Here is a 21,375-nt window from a genome sequence, read left to right on the forward strand (position 1 = left end):
CAGTGGCCTGTCTGTAACACTAGGATTAAGCTCCATCCTAACAATGAGGGGGAGTACATTGAGGGATAATTCTGCAAGTAACTTCCCTGAGGCAGAAATCAGTCAAAATACAAAGGCTCTGTCTTGGGAAATCCAGTTTATCATAAGAGATAAAGGCTTTGGAATATGATAGTACATAGTAGAGCTCAAATACCTTCTTTCCCAGTTTTTAAAGATGTACCAAGATTTGTTTTAATCAGGTATGGTAAAATGACAGACATGGAGATAGCTGCCTTTGAAAGAAAAATGGACTGCTTACAATTCCCAAGAGAAGGGGGCACATCATGCCATACAAGGCCATACAAGGTTGATCAGGGTTGATCAGGAGACAGAAGGAGAGATGGAAAAGCACAGGCAAAGCTTTTAATGTGGGTTTTTTTACAGGAAGGAATGGCTGTGGCAAAGTAAACATCTGAGCAGGTTTAGGATTGGATAGTTTCAATTGTTTCAGTGGGCTCTAGGCTACAAAGGTGGTCTCAAATTTATCTGTACTTGGCACTGGGGTGATTTAGGGCAGGGGGATAGTGTCAGACTTGAAAAGCCTGATAAAAGAAGTAGGGTTTGGGTGTGGATTCAGGATTGGTTGGCTTGCATGTTGAAGGCAGGCTCATAGACAAGTTGTTTGCTATCTCTAGGAATTAGCTAACTTTGGGAGGGGCGGTCCCTCTCCAGGTGCTCAAGACCTTCAGGTATCAAAGCATCCTAAACTACAAAAAATAAAAACATGATTAATGGGCCCAGCCCCTGGAAAAAATTTTTTTCTAAGGGTTTGTACAGAAAAAAGTACATTCTAAAAGAGTTTTAATCTCTTGAAGAAGGTAATATGGGCTGAAAGAGTTGTAATCTTTATAGAAAATTCTCCCTTCACACTTGGGTGGCTAATGTACAGATTGTGGAGTGAGACCCAAACTAAGGCGGTATGGGCAGCAGAGCTTAGTAACAGAGAACAAACAGGCTTTCAAGAAGGCAGCAATTTGTAGGGCAAAGTTGCTCAGTGTATGTGAATGGTGTCCTTTGTAGTTGTGCGGTGTACGATCGAAATAGCTGTACACAGTAGCCTTGAGTGTGAACCACCCAGAACACACAGGGAAGGGGAGGGTATATCAGCCAAGTCATAGATGGTAAAATCTACTTTAGCGGGTTTAAGCAGGAAGTATATTAGGAAATTCACAGAAGGTTTAGAGAGTCACACAGTCAGAAACAGAGCCAGAGAAAACTCGGCTACAGTACAGAATGCTTCTAGCAGAAATACCACTGTTGTTGCCTTCTGCTGCTTGACACCTTGGTGCTAGAGACCAAACACTAGGCTCAGAAACTGTCGCAGCTGCCCCGGAAGAGGGAAGAGGAGCAGAACAAGCCACTCCAAAATATGCCTGTAGGAGTTCAGGACATGCCATCTCAAAATAACACTTGGATATACTGATATTTTGAGCTGTAGATGCTTTTAAAAAAACAGCAAAAGCAGGAAGAGACTTTCTCTGAACTCATCTTATCTGCCTAAAGACAGGTCCTCCAAAAGGAACTCAGTTGTCATACATACCCTCCCCCAGAGTTTCATCAATGGGGGAAGACTGACTCTTATCATGGGGAGAAAACTTCCAAGTCAACACTGCACTCAAACTTTGTCACAAACTATAAGTCCCTACTACTTTTCTCTTAAGATTTATTTATTATTTTAGTGAGAGAGATGGGGAGCGAGCCTGGGTGGGGAAGGGGCAGAGAGAGTCTTAAACAGATTCCAAGCTGAGCACGGAACCCGACACGGGGCTCAATCTGATGACCCTGAGATCACAATCTGAGCCAAAATCAAGTCAGACGCTTTACTGTCACCCAGGCACCCCCTACTCCCTACTACTTTTCTAAATGCCCATTCATCTCTATGAAAAATCATTCACTTTCCCTATGAGGGCTAAATCCATCCTTTCCTTTCCCTCTTTTTTTTTTATTTATTTATTTATTTATTTATTTATTTATTTATTTATTTATTTATTTATTATTTATGATAGTCACACAGAGAGAGAGAGAGAAAGAGAGAGAGAGAGAGAGAGGCAGAGACACAGGCAGAGGGAGAAGCAGGCTCCATGCACCGGGAGCCCGACGTGGGACTCGATCCGGGGTCTCCAGGATCGCACCCTGGGCCAAAGGCAGGCGCTAAACTGCAGCGCCACCCAGGGATCCCTCCTTTCCCTCTTAAGATGGTATTTAAATCTGAATTTTAAAATCACCTCTTCGGCTTACTCATTTCTCCTGAGTATCTCCCATGTATACATGAGGTATACGTATTTGTAAACTGCATTTCTCTTGTTCATCTTTTATTCCAAGCATCTCAGCTAAGAACTTAGAAGGGTAGAGGGAAAATGATCTCTCCTCCCCTACAAGAGCCAGATGTCCCTTCTTCCATGCTTGCCTAAGGATCAAATCCCTAAATTATATGAAGAGCCCTACATGCAGGAGTATGTAGTATAGGCTTTCAGACTTAGCTTTGGTCAAGAAGGCAAACTGGTGGGACACCTGGGTGGCTCAGCGGTTGAGTGTCTGCCTTTCGGCCCAGGGCATGATCCCGGGGTCCCAGTATAGAGTTCTGCAACAAGTTCCCCACAGAGAGCCTGCTTCTCCCTTTGCCTGTGTCTCTGCCTCTCTTTGTGCCTCTCATGAATAAATAAATAAAAATCTTAAAAAAAAAAAAAGACAACTGGAAAGGGACTGGCATCTGCACTAAGCGAGGCATCTTAAGCTGTCATGGTAAAGAACGACAGAGTTTCAAGAACGAGACTGGTGATAAGCAGCAGCTACCACTGGAATTGTCATCTGAGTTCTGGGCTGTCCCCATGCTGGTGGGGCCTGGGGAACAAGGGGTTAGTAATCTGCCTTGAGGAGCACCAAGACCCTTTAAGTAGGCTGCATTTTGCCAATAGCCCTATTCCTGAAACAACAAACGAAATCACATTCTAAGTGCCACATATAATATTTATTACTGAAAGAATCCCATTGTGAATCCTTTTGCAAAGTGAGTAAGTGCGCTTCTATATTTCTTTCACGTGAAGCTAGATTTAATATATTGAGCTTTCTTAAATCAAGGTATACCATCCCCTTGGAGCCTTTAAAAGGATGGAACACCACAAATCTCATGAAAGATGGCCATAAAAAGTCACAGTTTTGACACAACAGGCATGACATAACTGCAGATGGTAACTGGCAACTGTCAATGCCATTGTCAGCTCCCTGCCTTCCAAACTGGGAGCTGGAACCCATCAGCTTGGACTGGAAGGAAAGCTCTGTGTGGCTCTAATGCCTGGCTGCGTCCACTCAGTAGTAAAAATCCTCCGAGTACCAACTCAAATGGAGACGTTGGGCCGCACATCCACAGCACGTGTGCTATAAATACCAACGGGCTGGATGGGAGACACAGGTACTCAGTGCTCTCGTAAAAAGCAGCATGCAGATGGTAATTAATGCTTCACCCTGTCCCCAACGCGCAAACCAGAGTTTCTACAGTGGCAGCAACACTGATTTCTGATTTCTTTTTTAAGATTTTTGCCCAGAGAGCTGGAGGCCAAAAGCAGCACATTATGAAAGATTTCTCTGTCAGCTCCCTCAAACCTCAGCTCATAATGGAGATTGGTTCTCGTTAATAGATTCATGTACTCCTTCCCCAGTGCCTTGTCAAATAATAGCACAAAGCAATAAGAGAGGAGTGAGTCCACACTCATAAGCAGCTCACAAGTCCGATGGTGAGGAGGGGGCTTGTTTATGACCCTGTCCGGAGCTGAATCAAATTATTTATGGACCATTTAGATGCAAATGCATCATTCATTTAGCAAACATGCTGCATATGCAGACAATTTACCCAAACAATGGATCTATAAGGACATCCCACTAATCTGGGAATATCCACTGTGCCTTTTCAAAGGGGATTTGGATTTTCTCTGAATTGATCAAACTTGACAAGTAATTTCTACCTAATGTTCAGGCTAGCCTCCTCTCTCTTCACCATCTGTAGGTGAGAAATCCTATTTTCTGCTGGTGATGGGGTAATGCAAAAGGCTACAGATGCAGGTTGAAGAAGAGGAGGTGGTTTTGTGCCCACGACTCTGTCTCCACAGAAAATAAAACCGTTCTGAAGGATCTATTTTGTTCGGTTGCTTTGAAATTACAAAATGTTTCCATTCGACACACGCCCCATCCCCCAACCCATTTATGCTTCCTGAGCTGTTGCAGGAGAGGAAGCTGGGAAGAAATCTAAGCCATCTTTGTACAAAGAGAGTGTTTGCCCCCACCTGCTCTCCGGGAAGAATGTCTCAGTCCCTGCCCGGGAATTGTAAAAGAGTAACTCTCCAAATCAATGAAAACCATATTAGGGGAAAAGACGCTAAATTTGAAAACTCTCCCCATCTTGAAGTTTACTATCAAAATGTCAGCTTGATTCAGTCGTTTGAAACAACTGGGTAAGTGGGAGAAAGGCAAGTTATTAAGTCCAGCAGGACAGAGATGTAAAATGGAATTAGATGAAATTTTCCGCCACGGGCTTGGAAGGGAAGGAGCTCTGAACCTGAGCCTCTCTAAGTATTCTGATCTCAGGGCTCAGTCCCACATGGATTTCTATGCGGGTCCTCTGTGATGGACCTTTTTTTAAAAAAAAACAAAACAAAAAACAAAACAAAACAAAACAAAAAAACAAAAACAAAACATTTTTCTTGTTCATATCCAAAAGGAGAGATGATATCTACAATCTGCCCGCTGCCTCCTCCAGAAGCCTTAGTCCAAGAGAGGCTGCCTCTGCCGCCAGGAGATTCTTTGGCCTGGTCACTGGAAAACAATAATTCAATTGCCACTGAATCCTTTAATTAGGTTACCTCCATTTTACTGAAAGGCCAGCCACACCTAGGTTCCATTGACAATAATAAAGCAGCAATACTGTGGACCAGGAACACTGGGCTTTGATGCCTTTTAAGAAAAAAAAATTGTTGTTATTGTTGTTAATTCAATGAGCTTTGTAAAATGTTGGTTAGGGTACGATTCTCTAAGTTCTAAATAGAACTCAAATCACATGAACTGTAACTCATCCTCCTGGATCCCTGGCTCTACTTCCCCAGACCCTTCTGTGTCTGCTGCACCTGCGCACGTGAACACGCGCAGTCTGCCCGTGTGCTCCCCACCCCTTCCAAAGATCCAGACTCTTAAAATCTGCAGACTCTTAAAATCTACTTCATTAACTTCCAATATCTTCTGTTCTGCATTCCAGCTTCATCCCTCACAGCTACTATTTTCGGCTCTTTCAAGTCACAAGCTCCCACTTACTTCCCTGCCAGATACAGTCACTCGCCTCTTTCCAGGCTTTGTTGTACCCAAACTCTCTGCCACATTGGATGCCGTGGATGCTTGTGGATTTCCAGGAAATTCCTAAACACCGCACAGGGAGCTCCTCTAGGCATCTCAAACTCAGTTTACCCAGGTGAACATTGACCTGCATCCTCTACCTGCCCCACGGGGCATCCCCGGCAAACCTTGTGTCCTTCTGAACTTCCTGCCTTGGGGGAAGGTCTGCGCTCAACTCAATCACCTGGACTACAAGACTCGGAAACACCTTAGACCCTTCCCTTTGCCTCAGCAGGCTTCTCCAGACACCCTGGCATCTTCTTGATCCTTCCCTTATACCACTGGTTCTCCAAATCTTGTCCATCACAAATGGCAGTATTACTCAAGGTACGCAAATTGCCACATTAAGATGCTCCATATGATGTCATATTATGTTGGCAAAGTGACGCTTTCACAATGACCTTAGTATAAGTGACAAGATCTGATGAGTTGGTGTTGAGATGCAGGTTATTTGACCATAAAGAACTTTGTTGTTTTTTCTCCTTTATATTATGCTTAGTGCATGATTCTTTCTCAAGTTATGAGAGTAGATTGGATACGTTAATGCGGTTGATAAATACTGCTTGCTTCCAGCATATATTTAATGTTTCCTTCCCAGGCCCACCACTTCTGTCTACATTCTCACCCAGATATGAAAATTATCATCCCCTATCCCATTCTTCTGTGTAGAACTGCTTGTCTCTGATCTGCCCTTTCCACTGCCAGAAAGATGATCTTTATTCTGCACACGTCAGACCATGTCACTTTCCTCCTTCCACGTCTGTAACGAGAGGCGATTCTAACTCTTGAGTGTGGCATGTAGGACATCATAATGGGGTCCCTGCGACCTTTCCAGTGGGTCCTTCACGTATCTCAGCACACTTGCTAGGCATCGGTACCCGGGATGAGTTTACTCCTCTAGACCTTTGCTTATGGTGCTCCCTCCCCTTTAACCCCCCTTCTCTCTTCTCGAGCATCCAAGCTCCAATATGACGGTCACCCCCTCAGTGTTGCCTCCCTGCCTCCAGACCCCCTACTCTTCTTGAATGCTTTGCTTAAACTGCATTTGTGGGCCCAGCTCATCCCTCCTTGTACCACAGTTTAGTGGTTTACATATCTCTCCCCTAACGTGGGTGTCGTCCGAGCCAGGACCATCCCACTTACCTCTGTACCCCCTTGGCACCCTGCACTTTGACATCGTGTCTGCTCAAGAAATGCTTACTGCACGCAGTTGAAAAAGCCAATCCTTCTACACTCAAGACATTTCTGGAGAAAGACCAGTTGGGTGAGCCTGAGGGAGGGGAAGTCTGGCTAGCCCTATTAATGGAGCTAAATTCAGGGCTTAGGGCTCCCCCCAGGGAAGGCCTCAGACATTTCCATCCTGTTATTTTAACAGAAATTAAAAGCACACATCAATAAAACAAGGAAAGATAAAGCAGTGCTTTCTTAAGAGGCCATATTGTAATGCCAATTCGGCTTCCTCCACCCCCACCCCTCTGTCTGCCCTGGAGGTCCCTCCCACAGGTACTGTCAGAGTCAGGGTGACTCTGTGGCCAATGTTCTTCCAGCTGCGAGTGGGGTCCATAGAACCCATCCGGCAATGGGCTTCAGGCCAGGGGTGCCCATGGGGAAAATGCTCCCCACTGTCATCTCTAACCAGGAATGATGGACATGACCATTCCTCTCTGTGTGCCTCCATGGCCCCTTAACCCCCATCTGCATCCTTCCCAGTGCGGCAGGTCCCCAGTCTTCCCTTCTGTCTTCCGGCTCTACCTGGCCCACACCGATCCTGCTTTCTCCACTAGCCTCATTCACCCACCTTCTCTCACTCTGTTCTTTAACTTTCAAGCCCTGGGACGTGTGTGACATCCTGTCTCCAGGGTCCTCACGCTCTTGCCACTGCCTGGAAGATTCTCCCTCCTGCCCACCCACATTCATCTGAATAAATCTCACTCCTTTGTGCCTCCTGCAGGGGGTCTTGCTTGACATCTCTGATTTAATGAAGGCTCACACACAGATTTCTCTTTTTAAGATTGATTGATTTTAGAGAGAGAATGCACATGGGGGAGAGGGGCAGAGGGAGAGAGAGAGACTCTCAGACTCCCCACTGAGCATCCATCTCATGCCCCCAAGATCATGACCTGAGCAGAAATCAAGAGTTAGATGTTTAACCAACTGAGCCACCCAGGCACCCCAGGTTCCTACTGCTTTAAATCCTGCTGCTGTGCAATGCTCATCACACTTGCAGTACCCTATTGTGTTCCTTCCCAGATCAGTGTCTGTTCACCATTGTTTCCCCAGGGCCCAACACGGGGGTTGGCACACATGAGAAAAATCAATAACTATTTGCTGAATTGAAATGAGTTGCCTGCCTGGTTGGGTCTGCTTATTTCACGTGAATGTCTAACCACATGCCTGACCGTTGTTCCCAAAGTGTTGGAAAAACAGCCCTGAACTAGGCAGCAGGGTCTCTGTTGTCAAGGGCCCTGTATTACTGGAAGGAGATAGACTTTAAGACATAAATAAATGAAAAAGGAATAGGATTACTTTTTTGGAATAGGATTACTTCCAAAGGTGATGTTTTTGAAAAAGTTAAAATCCTCCCTTTCTTCATTAACCTGTTGTCAATGTTATGTAAGACCCAATTCCCTTGATGCCCATGATCACCCAATAAGGGGGTATCACAAAATGAGGGTGATTGTAGCTGGGAGGAAGGAAGACCGACAGCCCTTGGGTGGACAGCCAGGGTATCTGCCCCTTCCCCACGCCGGACCCCTCTCCTGGCACCCCTGCACTCTATCACCGCTCCATCCAGCTACTCTTCCTTTCCAGTTCTCCACGGATGTCTGTCTCCAGTGGTTATCAGCAAGGACCACCACTTCTTTAATCGTTGCACATGGCCCAGCATATAGCAGGAGCTCAATTAACATTTGCTCCTTCTGATAGAGCTGAATTTGAAGGCTAGTGTACCAAAAGGTAACTCCAGAGAAATACAGAAAGCAAAGAGCAATGGGACTTTAGCAAACACTGAGAAGATGATTCCACATGAATCACCCTCACCCTTTCTGACATTGGGTCCCTGTCAAGAGATTTGAGGACTGGCGGATGTGACACTCATACAATTCTGTTGTCACTCAACTATCCTAGCTCTTCAGTTTGCGGTGCTCCCTCTCCGTGCCTAAGCCCAGACCCACCACCTATGTTGATGAATAACCTCCTCTGGGGCCCATCAGCAACATGCCCCCTACCCGCACGGGTTTGGGAATGCGGCAGTCACTACAGACTCTGCTAACTGCGGCTCTACACAAACTGTCATCATTCCTATATAAGTCAGAGCCAGGCCTGGTGGACTGGGGATGTCCAGCGTGTGAGGCAAAGCAGGAGCGTCTTGGGAGCCTGGATCAGAAGGCAAGTGGCTTTTCAAGAATGTGACATCAAGTTGTCCTGTTTCTCTGCCCTGGGGGGAGGGGGCATGAGGGGGGGCCTCAGGGAGAAAGAGTACCCACTGTTAACACTCGAAGGGGGTAATGGTATGAGATGGGTCGGGCGGTAAACTGTGGAGCCAGAGACAGAGTTGAGAATTAGACCAGAGCCGTGCTTCTCAAACATTAGGGTACCTGGGAATTGCCTGGGCAGTCCTGTCAACATTCGGGCTCTGATTCCATACAGCTGGGTGGAGTCTCAGATTCTGCACGTGTGACAAGCCCCCAAGGGACACCCCCATGCTGCCGGGCCTTGGGTCACACGCTATATAATGAAGAATGAGATGACTTCTAAGACCCCCATCAATGCTGGGCTTGGGCCTATGATCTTCTGCAGGGCTGGACCGAGGCCGACCACGCTGGCTCGTGGAGGCTGGGAAGAAGAGTCACTGCTCCTATGGCCAAATGCCCGGAAGCACTGGAAGCTTCTAGTACCGTGTGAGAAGGAGAGAACAGCTTTTGGAAGATGTGCCACATCCTGTGCCACACGAACCCCGAAGCCACTTCCTGTGTGCTGAGCACGGCACTTTCTGCTCTATACGTACCAAGTACCGGGTAGCAGAGCACTGCCTATAAAATGGGCACTCCTGTTAGTCCCCTGCTGTAGCTGAAGAGACCCGGGCTTGCTTAAGGAGGCTTCAGTAATGTGCCCAGTCACCCAGTTTGAAAATAGCCAAATTAGATTTTGAACGCAATAGGGCTGAACCCAGAGCCAGGGTTTGTAATGACTTTGCCATGGCCAGGTGACATGAGTTTAAATAAGGCCTCTATCTCTTCCTGGCTGTATAATCTTGAGACTAGAGTAAGGGCCTGATAACAGGGTCTATTCTTATGACCATTAAATTGTTGGAGGCAGGAATCCCCTGGGATTTAGAAAGCAAGAGGAGGAAGGGAGGATCTGGGATGCTCTGAACCTCTGGGACAGAAATAAACCTCTGCTCAGGGAAAGCCCTGAACTGAGGCGCATTGGCTCCTAGCCTCATTCTCTTGCCCTCAATCTGTTATTCTTCCTCCGCCAGCATCGGACATCTACGGAAAATGACACGTAGGGCAAAGGTTCACCTTAACCTCAAAGCCATCGTTTTCCTCACAGGCATCAACAAGGGATGAGATGCATTTACTGTCGCAGAAAAAGGACCAGAGAGACACAGGGGAGGCTGAGTGCTCAGCAGCTGGTTGGCTCGTGCAGGACCGCAGGGGCCAGGCCGTGTAAGGCAGGCAGCTGTGAGTTTGAGAAGACCTCGAGAGCTGGCATGGCACCAGGAATAGGGTGAGGAGAGTGAGGCATTCACTTCAGGTGTGAAATTTAAGACGGTGCCCCCAAATCAAAAATGAAAATAGATATTTTAATGCAATCTTAAAAAAAAAAAAAAAACTGATGCCAAAAAGTCCATGATGGAAAAAAAAAAAAATCAGGGTGATCAATAAAGACCAGATCTGACCTTGTACTTTGCAAGTGTGAGCTTCTCAACCGGTTCCAGCCTTCATTAGCTGGGCATGGATAAGAGACCAAGTCCCCCACATTGGGTATAGGGACAAAATGAGGAGATGTGGTCCCCACCCTTCAGGAACTTGCCATTTCATCCCAATGAAACAAGGAAGCAATTGTTCACAACACAGGTGCTTGCCAGGCCAGCAGAAGTTGCAGCGATGTTACAGAGAATAAAATGTCAACACTGGTCAAACCCTTCAAAATAGGCAGGCCCTTGAAATCAGCAATTTCACTTCTAGGAATTTATTGTAAGGCAGTAATAACACATGTGCACAAAGACACTCATCATCGCACGGTTTGTGTGGGAGAAATTTTAGAAGCCACTTCAATGGCCAGACATAAGGAACTGGTTTTAAAACAATAACAAGATCCCTGTAATAAAAAATACTATTCCGCCATTTAAAATGATGCTTTTAGGGATCTCTGAGTGGCTCAGTGGTTTGGCTCCTGCCATCAGCCCGGGGCGTGATCCTGGGGTCCCGGGATCGAGTCCTGTGTCGGGCTCCCAGCATGAAGCCTGCTTCTCCCTCTGCCTGTGTGTGTCTCTGCCTCGCTCTGTGTCTCTCATGAATAAGTAAATAAAATCTTTAAATAAATAAATAAATAAATATAAATAAAATGACGCTGTTAGAAGAATTGTTAACGACATGCGAAAAAGCTCCTGGCACACTGTCACGTGATGAAAGTAACTGAATATGTACATATGAAAATCATCACTAAAGAGCTAAAAATGATTACCTTTGGGGGCAGTGGCATTATATGCTAGCTTACATTATATTCTTTATTACCAATATCTTCTAAAATGAATTGCTCTTAGAATTAGATCTTAGCCTAGTTTGTGTTTTTGTTTTTGTTTTTAAGAAGCAAGGGCTTATTTACGGGCCAGCAGAATTCGGAGAGGGATGGATGTAGAATGCTGTCCTCAGAGCTGGAAAAGCCACCCAAGTGTGGTGGCCCATGAGAGGGGAGGAGAGCATTCCAGGAATGGCCATGGGCACAGGCAGTGGGGGCGGCCGGGATGGCTGGAGCAGGAGAAATGCCCATCCAAGTATGGTGTTGTAAACCACACTCGTGGCTGAGGGACAAGGGAGCACAGAGCCAGGAGCGGAGGGAAGGTTCTTTGCACTCAGAGCAGGAAGCAGCTGACCACACAGCTGCCAATTCCAAAAAGCCCTGATTATCCTACATCCCGTGCACAAAGGATCCAGTGACCTGCTCCAACCAAGATGTAAGGAGCCACGGGCATCACTCAGAGGCCGTGATGAAAGTTCCCGCAGCTCCTCTGATTAAAACTGCAAATCCGCAACTCTCCACCTAATCCCTTGGTGAAAAGGACAGATTAGCACGAGTCACAGCCCTGATAACTTCTTCTATCCCTTTAAGTTGCATGTAAAATTTCAGGCATCACCCTGGAGACCCCAAGCTGGGCTATGGCCATGGCTCTCCCACTAATTGGAAAACTATAAGAAAGTAAACATTGAAAAAAAAAAAAAAAAAAAGAAAGTAAACATTGCCGATTCTGTAATAACCTGAATAATAGATCAGCCTGCCTTGTGCTCCCTGATTACTCTATCCGTTTACTAAATACACTTGCAGGGCTTGAAAGGATGAATGATGGGGGCTATTGTAAGCCCTTGATGTCACTGCATTTTTCATTATATTAAAACAATAACATCTGTACTGGGAGAGATCATTTGGTCCAGAAAACCTTCGGCCTCCTGCAGGCTGGGAAGGAGGCTTTGCCAATTTCAATGACTCCCTTTGGGGACATAAAGACATGCAGCTTTCTTTGCCCACAACTGAATCATTAAACCACAGCAGGAGGAGGCGGCGGCATGAACACAGGCGCCTTGGCGAGGCAGTGGCTTCTTCCTCCCTTTTTGTTCCAAAACATTTCATCTCTGGCGTCTCCAGCTCTTAGGAGGCCATAGCCGATTGAGGCAGAGGAGGCGAAGGGAGTCCATGGGGCAGGGAGGGGTTGGAGCACCTCCAGGCAGGAGTGGAAGATGCTCCCGACCCAGTCGTGAAGTCCAGAGTGCTGTGCAGTGGCCGCAGCCTGCCTGCTGCACCTGCTGGAGACCTAGTTGTCACCAGCACGCCATTGAGAAAACTGCATTCCCAGCCCTGGGTGGCCTTGATCGCTCAACCTACGACACAGGGATCCAAAGACTCCTAATGCAGAATCCACTGATTTCCTGATAGTGTCCCCAAAATTGCTACTTTTATTGCTGATTCTATAGGGCTAGTTCTATAGAGGTGTGGGAACGGGACAGGGCTGTGCAGAGTCCTGTGTCAGGATGGTTACTCTAGTTCAGGCATTCTACACATTGCTTTTTCTTGCATTAAGTGCACAAAGGTATTATAACATTCCAGGGCTATTAAAAGAGTGGACAATATTAATGGAAATATAATAGAGCAATATGCTGTTAAAAGTATCCCACTTGACACACTCGGGAAAGGCATTAATGAAATTTTAATGAGAAGTCAGATTGCAGTAATTTTAAAGGTAATGATTATCTTCCTTCCAAAAAACCATTTTGAATAACTGTCTCCACAGTGATGCCCGTAGTTGGAGAGGTATGTATTACTAAAAGAACCGGGCCACAAATAGGCCACAATGGTTGTTTTTGCAAAAGAGTGGCAGAGGTGTTAATTGTGAGGCTAAGGCTTTACACAAAGGGATGCATTTTTTAATGTCTGCTTGGTTTGAGATAAAATTACAGGTGCTGTTACATATGTAACAAAAGAGGAAGCCTCTAACAAGCGTAAAGCCAATTTCCGCAGCCTACTGCAGATAATACCAATTTTGCTTTACCTGGAATAAGCATTGGACAATCAGCCATTCTTGAACCACAGAGAATGCTCAGGCCCAGGAATAAAGAAGCAGTCCCGAAGCAAGGTGCATATTAGCCTATAGGCAAGAAGCGAGGAAATGCTGAGAATGGAGGATGGAACATAGCAGGAGGAGGAGAAAAGGATGCTGCTGAACAGGTGTATGGCCGCCCTTGGTACTGTCCCTCATCAGCCTAATCCCAAAGCCATCCCATTTTGTAAAACCCTGCAGGTTGAGGCGGCACAAAATTTTCAGAAAGATGTTTTCCCAAATGCAAGACGGTTCTCCTCTATGCCATAATAATACCTAAAGCTCATTAGAGCAGTATTTCTCAAGATTTAACAGGCATACGAATCACCTGTGGATCCTATTAAGATGCAGATTCTGATTTGACTGGTGTGGGTTGTGGCCTGAGATTCCTGCAAAACTAACAAGTTCATAGGTGACATGAATGTTCCAGGTCCCATACACCACGCTTTGAGAAACAACATTATGAGGTTACCATGAGCTAGGCGCTTTCTGCATAGCGTTTGCCTGTTACGATAAACCTCTGAGGTGCACGTACCATTATTTCTCTCCCCTTCTGCAGATGGAGAAATGGAGACACAGAGAAGTTATGTAATTAGCCAGGATCTGACCCTGGGCAGTTAGGTGCCAGAGTCTGGATCTCTTTGACAGCTGACTTTTTAAAATCAGCTTTATTTCTCAGAAGTAGAATTCTCTGTAGATCTCTAATCTGCTATGAAGCCATACATACGGGGTTCAGATTTCTGCTTGAATACATTTCTTAACACACTTATTTGACAACACTTATGGAGCAACTGTTCTGAGCCAGACCCCATACCAAGTGCTAAGCTTGCAGAGAGCCTGTCTGAAGGAGCAGAGGGAGGCAGGTGGGGCACTGAGACCACTGAGCTGACCACCCACCCTGGGGTCACCAGATGCACTGGCCCTACTCTCCTTTCCAACATGGACGCAGCCAGGCCACTGTTTTCTTTTCTCCAAGGTGGAGGGAAGGGAAGACAAGGGAAACTAAGATTTTTTCAAATGCCTAGTACCTGATAAGCTTTGTACACCTACTACATTTAACCTTTACATCAACCTGAAACACAGGTGGTATCTTCCCCACTTGAAAGCTGTATCAGACCCTGTCCAAGGTCACCGAGCTAGCCAAGTAGAAGATGACATTCGAACTGACCTATAACTGACTCCAAAACTGGTATTTTCCCCATATGCCACTGTCCTGGTTATATATTGCTGCAAAACCCCACAACTTTGTGGCATAAAACCACACCCAATTGTTTATGCTCAAGGATTCTATAGGACAGAAATTTGGAAAGGGCACAGCTGCTCCACAGTGTCTGAAGGATCCACTCTCAAAGAGGCTTCTTTATTCACAGGTCTGGTGTCTGGGTCAGGAGGATGAATTTGGATGAATTTGTTAAGGATGAATTTGTTCAGCTGGGACTGTCACTTGGAGTACCTCCCTGTGCCCTCTCCAGCATGACTGTCTCAAAATAGTCAGACTCTTTACAAGGTGGATCAGAAGAACTCCAAGAGTGAGTGCTTCCACAAACAAGGTGGGAGTTGCCTGACAGTTAGTGATCTAACCTCACTTCACCTTTCTCTATGGGTATGTCGTAGTCACAGAACCCGCCCAGGCTGAAGGAGGGATCTGGAACCCAGCCTCTCCTTGCCAGATGTGTCAAAGAACTTGTGACCACGTTTTAAAACCACCACAGTCACTCTTACCCAGAAGGACCACCCTTAGGTGTAGTCCTGGTCTTGGGGAACCACATAGGAACCTTCTGAGGACTCAACCCATGAGGACCTCAATCAGTACAACACAGATTTACTTGGACCAAACCCCCAAACTCACCAAAGGGTGAGTTCCTGAGTGGCTAGAAGATACCAGAAGGATGAGTTCACCTCCAATCCACCCTGTGGGAGTGCCCTGAGGACCACATTCATAGAGAATCATGGAACTGACCTGACGTCAGATCCTCCCCAATTAACACCCAGTGCTACTGCTGAATGCCAAAGCGGAGATATTATTGATGAGCAGAAATAGCTTTTGACCTATCCAGATCTTTCTTGGACCTACCTCCTCACCACAGGCAGCAGTAGCTCTTATATGAAATGTAACGGGATAAAAGCTTCCAATTCAGGCTCACAGAAGCCAGTATCCCCAGAAAAGCTTGGTTTCCAAAGGACACCTAGAGTGGGGACTTCTGGCTACCATCAGGAGAGTCTATCAACCTCTATGTAGATGAGGGTCTACTTCCACCCCCCTCAGAACCTCAGGTCACAAACCTCATAGCTTTGAAAGCCTGACAAGGAGCCAGAGGAAGCCTTTCACCATTCAGTATGGCTGATGGGTGAGAGCAGAGATAATAACTGATGGAGAGTTGATTAGACAGGAAGCCGTTTAATCAATCTGCGCAGGTGCTGCAGACCACTCATACTGAGTTCAATCAGAAACAACTGACATGTGAGAAATGCCTCCTTTACTGGTCCTCAGAAACGTGGTGCTCTTCCCTCCACTCAGTGCGAATTTATGTTGATTTTGCCTTAACAGCTTTGGTTGTAATATTTAAGGCTTCCAACAAAATGGAATCCTTCCTTCCTTCTTTCTTCCCTCCCTTCCCCCTTCCTTAACAGTTTACTAGATAGTCTAGGAAAGCATTCATGAAGCAGCCAGACCAAAGCCTCTGCCTAGGTTCCATTCTGGTTGGGAAAATATATGACCAATAAGCACAATCAATAAGTAATGTATACATTGTGTGAAAGTGTGGTAAATGCGATGGGAAAATTGGGGCTGGGCAAGATTAAGTGTGCTGGTGGGATGGTGTAGTTTTAACTTCAGTGGTGAGGGAGGGAATCACTGTGAAGATGGCACTTAAGCAGAGGGGTTCTCCGCAGGGCACTTCTTGGGGAGAGGTGAAGGTACCAGGCATGAGTGTGACTTGGCAAGGTCATCGAAGCAGATTGAACAAGATGTAGTCACAAGTGAGGTCACAGAGATATAGAAGAGCCCAGTTACAGATTTAGGCTTTTACTCTAGGAGAAATGGGAGGAGGAGTTGTTGTAGGGTTTTTAGCAGCAGAGTCACACCATCTAACTTAACTTTTCAGAGGATTATCCTGGCTGTTATATTGAGAATAAACCAGAGGAGGCTGAGGATGGAACCAAGGAGACCATTACAGAACTGCAGGGGACAGATGATGGTGGCTAAGCCCAGGGAGGAAGCAGTGCAGGTGCTGAGATGTGGTCTGATTCTGGCTGTATTTTGAAGACAGGGTGAATGGAATTTACAGCAGATGGGATATGGGATGCAAGAAGAAGAGTGGCATGAAAGGTGGGTGACTCCAGAGTTTTGGACCTGAGCATCTGGAAGCATGGGTTGCCACTGCCCAAGATGGTGCAGATTGGAGAGAAGATGAGGAGTTCTGGTTTGGGTTTTTGAAGTTAAGAGATGTCCACTAGACAGCCAAGAGGAGATGTCAAGTAGTTAGATAGTGGGTGTTAGCATTAACTTTTGCAGGAACCACCTGAGAAGCAGCTATTTCTGGAATGATGCCTGGGTGTTCACAGGTGACTGTCAACAGGAGCAGATTTTCCTAAAGAGATGAAGACACTGGTCAAAATAGATAGCAACTCTAAGGTCAATGGATCAATCAGGGTGCATTTTCTGGGCACCTGCCATGTGGCAGCACTATTCCAGGCACATGAGGGATGGAGCAGGAGCCTCAGACACAGATGTTTCCTTCAGGATATCTTTAAACTTTCAACTGACACTTGAGCTGCACCAAATCAATAAACTCAAAGATCTCCACAGGGCACAGATGATGTGCTGGGCACAGAGGAAACACAAAATTCCAAGACACAGCCAAGAGAGTCATCTATAGTCAAAGGGGCAAGACATAAGCCATGAAAAGTTAAGGAGAAATCTTAAAGAAGTCAATAGTGTAAAACAAAAGTAGGAAAATACCCAGCAAATGGCCTCCTACTCAGGCATGTTTCCTGAGGATCTGAGTATAAAATTGGGGAAAGCAGGTAACTGCTTGGATTTCAGGAAGCTCTCCCCCAGTTAGGCTTTAGAACACTCTACCTCCAGTTTTATAATCTTTAAAAGGTGTGAGCCTCCTCCTAGCTGATAAGGGAGTGTAGGAATCATTTCATGTGTGGACATTCAGTCAGTGGTTTTCAAACATCGGTGTTTTGGGAAACTGAAAAAAATGGAGAGTCCTGGACCACATCTCTAGGGAATTTGGTTCAGTAACTTACTTACTTCAGTCTCATGGTTCTGGGCTCTAGTAACCTATCGCCACAGCCACAAGGGGAATGAGCAGGAAAACTGGCAGGTCCCCAGGACTAGACTTGGGAAGAGGGTGGTCAATAGAATGTAAGGGGCCTTTGTTTCGGTAAAAGCCTGTGATTCTCTGTAATTTCGATTTATTCAGAACTCATGAGTCTCTATTTCAACCACATATCACTGTCATATCTCTTACTCTAATGAAAGAGAAAACAAGAAATATGATTTAAATCTATTTTCTGGAAAACGCAGAATACATTCACCCAGAAGTGCACATTCTTCTCTTTGATGACACAGGAATAAAAGCAACCCCTTCAGTTGGACCCTCTCTCTTCTTGCTCTTGATGCATTTGGATGTTGTAATTTTAACAATCAGACTGCTTAGAGTCAATAACGTGACAATATCGGCCCCACCCCACCCCTGGCTATTTTGACATCTCTCTCCTTGAAGGTCTTTTTACAAGTGTAAAAAACTCAACTTATTGATCTCCTCAATGTGAAACACACTGAAATATGTAACCACAGTTCTTTGAAGGGGAGGGGGTGACAAGTTCATGTAAACATGTGTCTTCTGGGCTTCACGTACTGGACCTCAGAAAAGCCCTGTGGGTTCACTGCCATAATAATCCTACTACAGTTCCTAACATGTTGGAATGAGAGACAAGGTCATGGCAGTCAAGCATTTTCCTTATCTTACGTCTGTTTAAAGAAACAAATTCCTGAAGCAGTTGTTGGCAATGAGTTTTGATGGTTTACAAAGGATGAAGACACAGATCTGCCCAGGATCACAGGCTACTATGTGGTTCCACTAAAAACTGAACTTAGGTCAGTATGACTTCAGAATCAATTCCCTTTCCTCTTCTTCCCCATGGAAAATACACCAAGATCAACCACGTTTGCTGTTCAGCCTTTTCCCCATAATCAGTCAATCTGAGACATAGTGACAGGTCTCATACCTCCTCTGCTCCAGGTCAATCCAGAGTCAAATTTGATAGCGAGTCCCTATGGGGTGAAAAGCTGCATTGTACAAACACCAAAAACAGCAGACAGAATTAAATTATTCTATTGCATGAGGGGTAGGGAAGGAGTCCCACAGAGCCTCCTCTTGTGAGCACAAAAATCAGTGGGTGGCACATAAAATGTTTAGATATATTCTCATTCTTTACCCTTTGTAATCACAGTTTCATTCAATCTTTTAAATCACGACAAATCAAAGCTATCTTGAAGCCTTGCCTTGTGCCAACTGAACAGCATCACTGTTACAATCTTGGGACCTGGCAGGTGGATGGGGGCAGGAGGGGGGGATCTCTGCGTGGCTCAGCGGCTTAGTGCCTGCCTTCGGCCCAGGGCGTGATCCTGGAGTCCTGGGATCGAGTCCCGCGTTGGGCTCCCTGCATGGGGCCTGCTTCTCCCTCTGCCTGTGTCTCTCCTCTCTCTCTCTCTCTCTCTCATGAATAAATAAATAAATAAAATCTTAAAAAAAAAAAAAAGCAGGAGGGACACAGGGACAAATGGATGGAGCAGTCACCGAGATCAGGAAAACCACGAGCTCAACTGAGTGCTTTCTAATCTAATGCATTTAAGTCAGACTTGATAAAGCTTGGCACTGATCCCTGTTCACTGTGCTACCAAGATCTCTGCAGATTCTGATTAGTACATTGGGAGCTTTCCAAAATCCTCTTTCTCGTAGTTGTTCGGACTGAACCATGTGGAGGTCATTAATGCTGTTTGCCAACTACGGCTTGTCCTCCCCACTTTGGGCCCATGTAAGGACTGCACGTCCTGGTCTCCTGTGGTTGCATGAGGCCATGAGACCAGGTTTGGCCCATGAATTGTGTGCTTCTTACAGGCAGAACTTTAACTACAGGTGTAAGAACTTTCAGGGTGTTCTTTCTGATGGCATAGCCACCGCCAACTTTAAGATGGTGGCTGCTCTATCATCCTGGGTCCTTGAAGGATTTTTAATATTTTTTAAAAGTTTTATTTAGTCATGAGAGACAGAGAGAGAGAGAGAGAGGCAGAGACACAGGCAGAGGGAGCTCCCTGCATGGAACCTGACATGGGACTCGATCCCAGGTCTCCAGGATCACACCCTGGGCCGAAGGCAGAGCTAAACCCTGGAGCCATCCAGGCTGCCCCCAGCTTGAATGATTTTTAGGAGCAGAGGCTACTTGGTAACCTGAGAGAGCATGTCACATGCAAGTATCTCTCTACACATCCATGACCTGTGGGCATGTATCCTGCGTGAAAAGAAGCTGGTGATAAAATGTTATATTCTATAATATATTATGTTCATTATAAAATATACCCTAGCCTATCCTGACTGATTCGGTAACCAAGCTTTGGAACCAGGGACAAGCAAGGAAACAGAGCTTTGAAATTGTAGGAAGCCATTGCTGGAACTATGAGGAATTACATATGGTTAAGATTTTTGCCACTCTGGCAAAAAGAAATTTCTGGAGAGCTGTAATACGAACATCCAAAGCCCTGTTGAAGCCTATTGAGTATAACGACTCTCTCATGATTCCAGAGGATGCAACTCCCAGTACCTGATACGTGTCACAAATCCCTGTAGAAGTGCTCAATAAGGGTGCCTGGGGGTTCAGTCAGTTAAAGCGCCTGACTTTGGCTCAGGTCACAATCTCAGGGTCCTGGTTAGCGGGGAGTCTGCTTGTCTCCCTCTCTGCCCTCCCACCCCCAGGTCTCTCGCTTTCTCTCTCTCAATAAGTAAATAAATAAATCTTTAGAAGTGTTCAGTAGACATCAACATAGTCCAAAAAGTAAGTAGCTAGGGCAAAGATAGTGCTCTATCCTGTCAACTGTGGTCCCCAATTTAAGATCCTCTTGGGGGATCCCTGGGTGGCGCAGCGGTTTAGCTCCTGCCTTTGGCCCAGGGCGCGATCCTGGAGACCCGGGATCGAATCCCACGTTGGGCTCCCGGTGCACGGAGCCTGCTTCTCCCTCTGCCTGTGTCTCTGCCTCTCTCTCTCTCTCTCTCTCTCAATGTGTGTGACTATCATAAATAAATAAAAAATAAATAAAATGACTCCTCTTAAAAAAAAAAAAAAAAAAGATCCTCCTGGGATTATGAGCATGCAGTTGAGCTCCACCACAAGGGTTCCAATCACAGCTCCACCGTTTACTGGCTGCACGACCTTTGGGCAGATTGCTTAATCTCAATTGTTCTCATCTGTGAAGAGGATCTACTATATCTCCTAGGGGTGTTGTAAGGAACTAACAAATCCATGTAAGTAAAGTGGACCAATCATTGGCACATAGGAAGTATCAGCTATTAATATCACCAACTCAAAAAAAAAAAAAAAAAAAAAAAAAAAAAAAAAAAATAATATCACCAACTCATTATTAGTATTATCATTAATCCATGTTTCCAGCTGTCAGTGAATATCTTTTTTATTAGATAGGTAAATCTGAGTAATAAAAGATTTTCCTAACTGTAAAAAGAAATATTTTCTAAATTTAAAATCGGTATATTTTTTTTTAAGATTTTTTTTATTTTTTCATGAGAGATTCACAGAGAGAGAGAGAGGGAGGCAGAGACACAGGCAGAGGGAGGAGCAGGCTCCACACAGGGAGCCCGTGAGACTCCATCCCAGGTCTCCAGGATCACGCCCTGGACTGAAGGCGGTGCTAAACCACTGAACCACCGGGGCTGCCCAAAATCGGTATTTTTTTTGAAAATGTATTTAAAATCAGTATTTGGGGGCAGCCCGGGTGGCTTAGCAGTTTAGCGTCACCTTCAGCCCAGGGTGTGATCCTGGAGACCCAGGATGGAGCCCCACGTCAGGCTCTCTGCATGGAGTCTGCTTCTGTCTCTGCCTCTGTGTGTGTGTGTCTCTCA

The 21,375-nt window shown here is 45.7% G+C and overlaps 1 long non-coding RNA gene across 2 annotated transcripts in view; it reads right to left on the reverse strand.

Moving 5' to 3' along the window:
- LOC111091812 overlaps window positions 1–21,375 on the reverse strand; it is a 127,127-nt gene that overhangs the window by 85,393 nt on the left and 20,359 nt on the right. Inside the window, exon 6 of one of the 2 annotated variants that reach the window (XR_005376222.1) lies at window positions 2,215–4,983. The exons of the other annotated variant lie outside the window; for it this stretch is intronic. This is a non-coding gene — a long non-coding RNA (uncharacterized LOC111091812). Of the gene's footprint in view, window positions 1–2,214; window positions 4,984–21,375 lie in introns of those variants that run through there. 2 annotated transcript variants of the gene reach the window in all.

Source organism: Canis lupus, chromosome 22 (genome assembly GCF_011100685.1).
Source record: "Canis lupus familiaris isolate Mischka breed German Shepherd chromosome 22, alternate assembly UU_Cfam_GSD_1.0, whole genome shotgun sequence".
Classification (NCBI taxonomy): domain Eukaryota; kingdom Metazoa; phylum Chordata; class Mammalia; order Carnivora; family Canidae; genus Canis; species Canis lupus.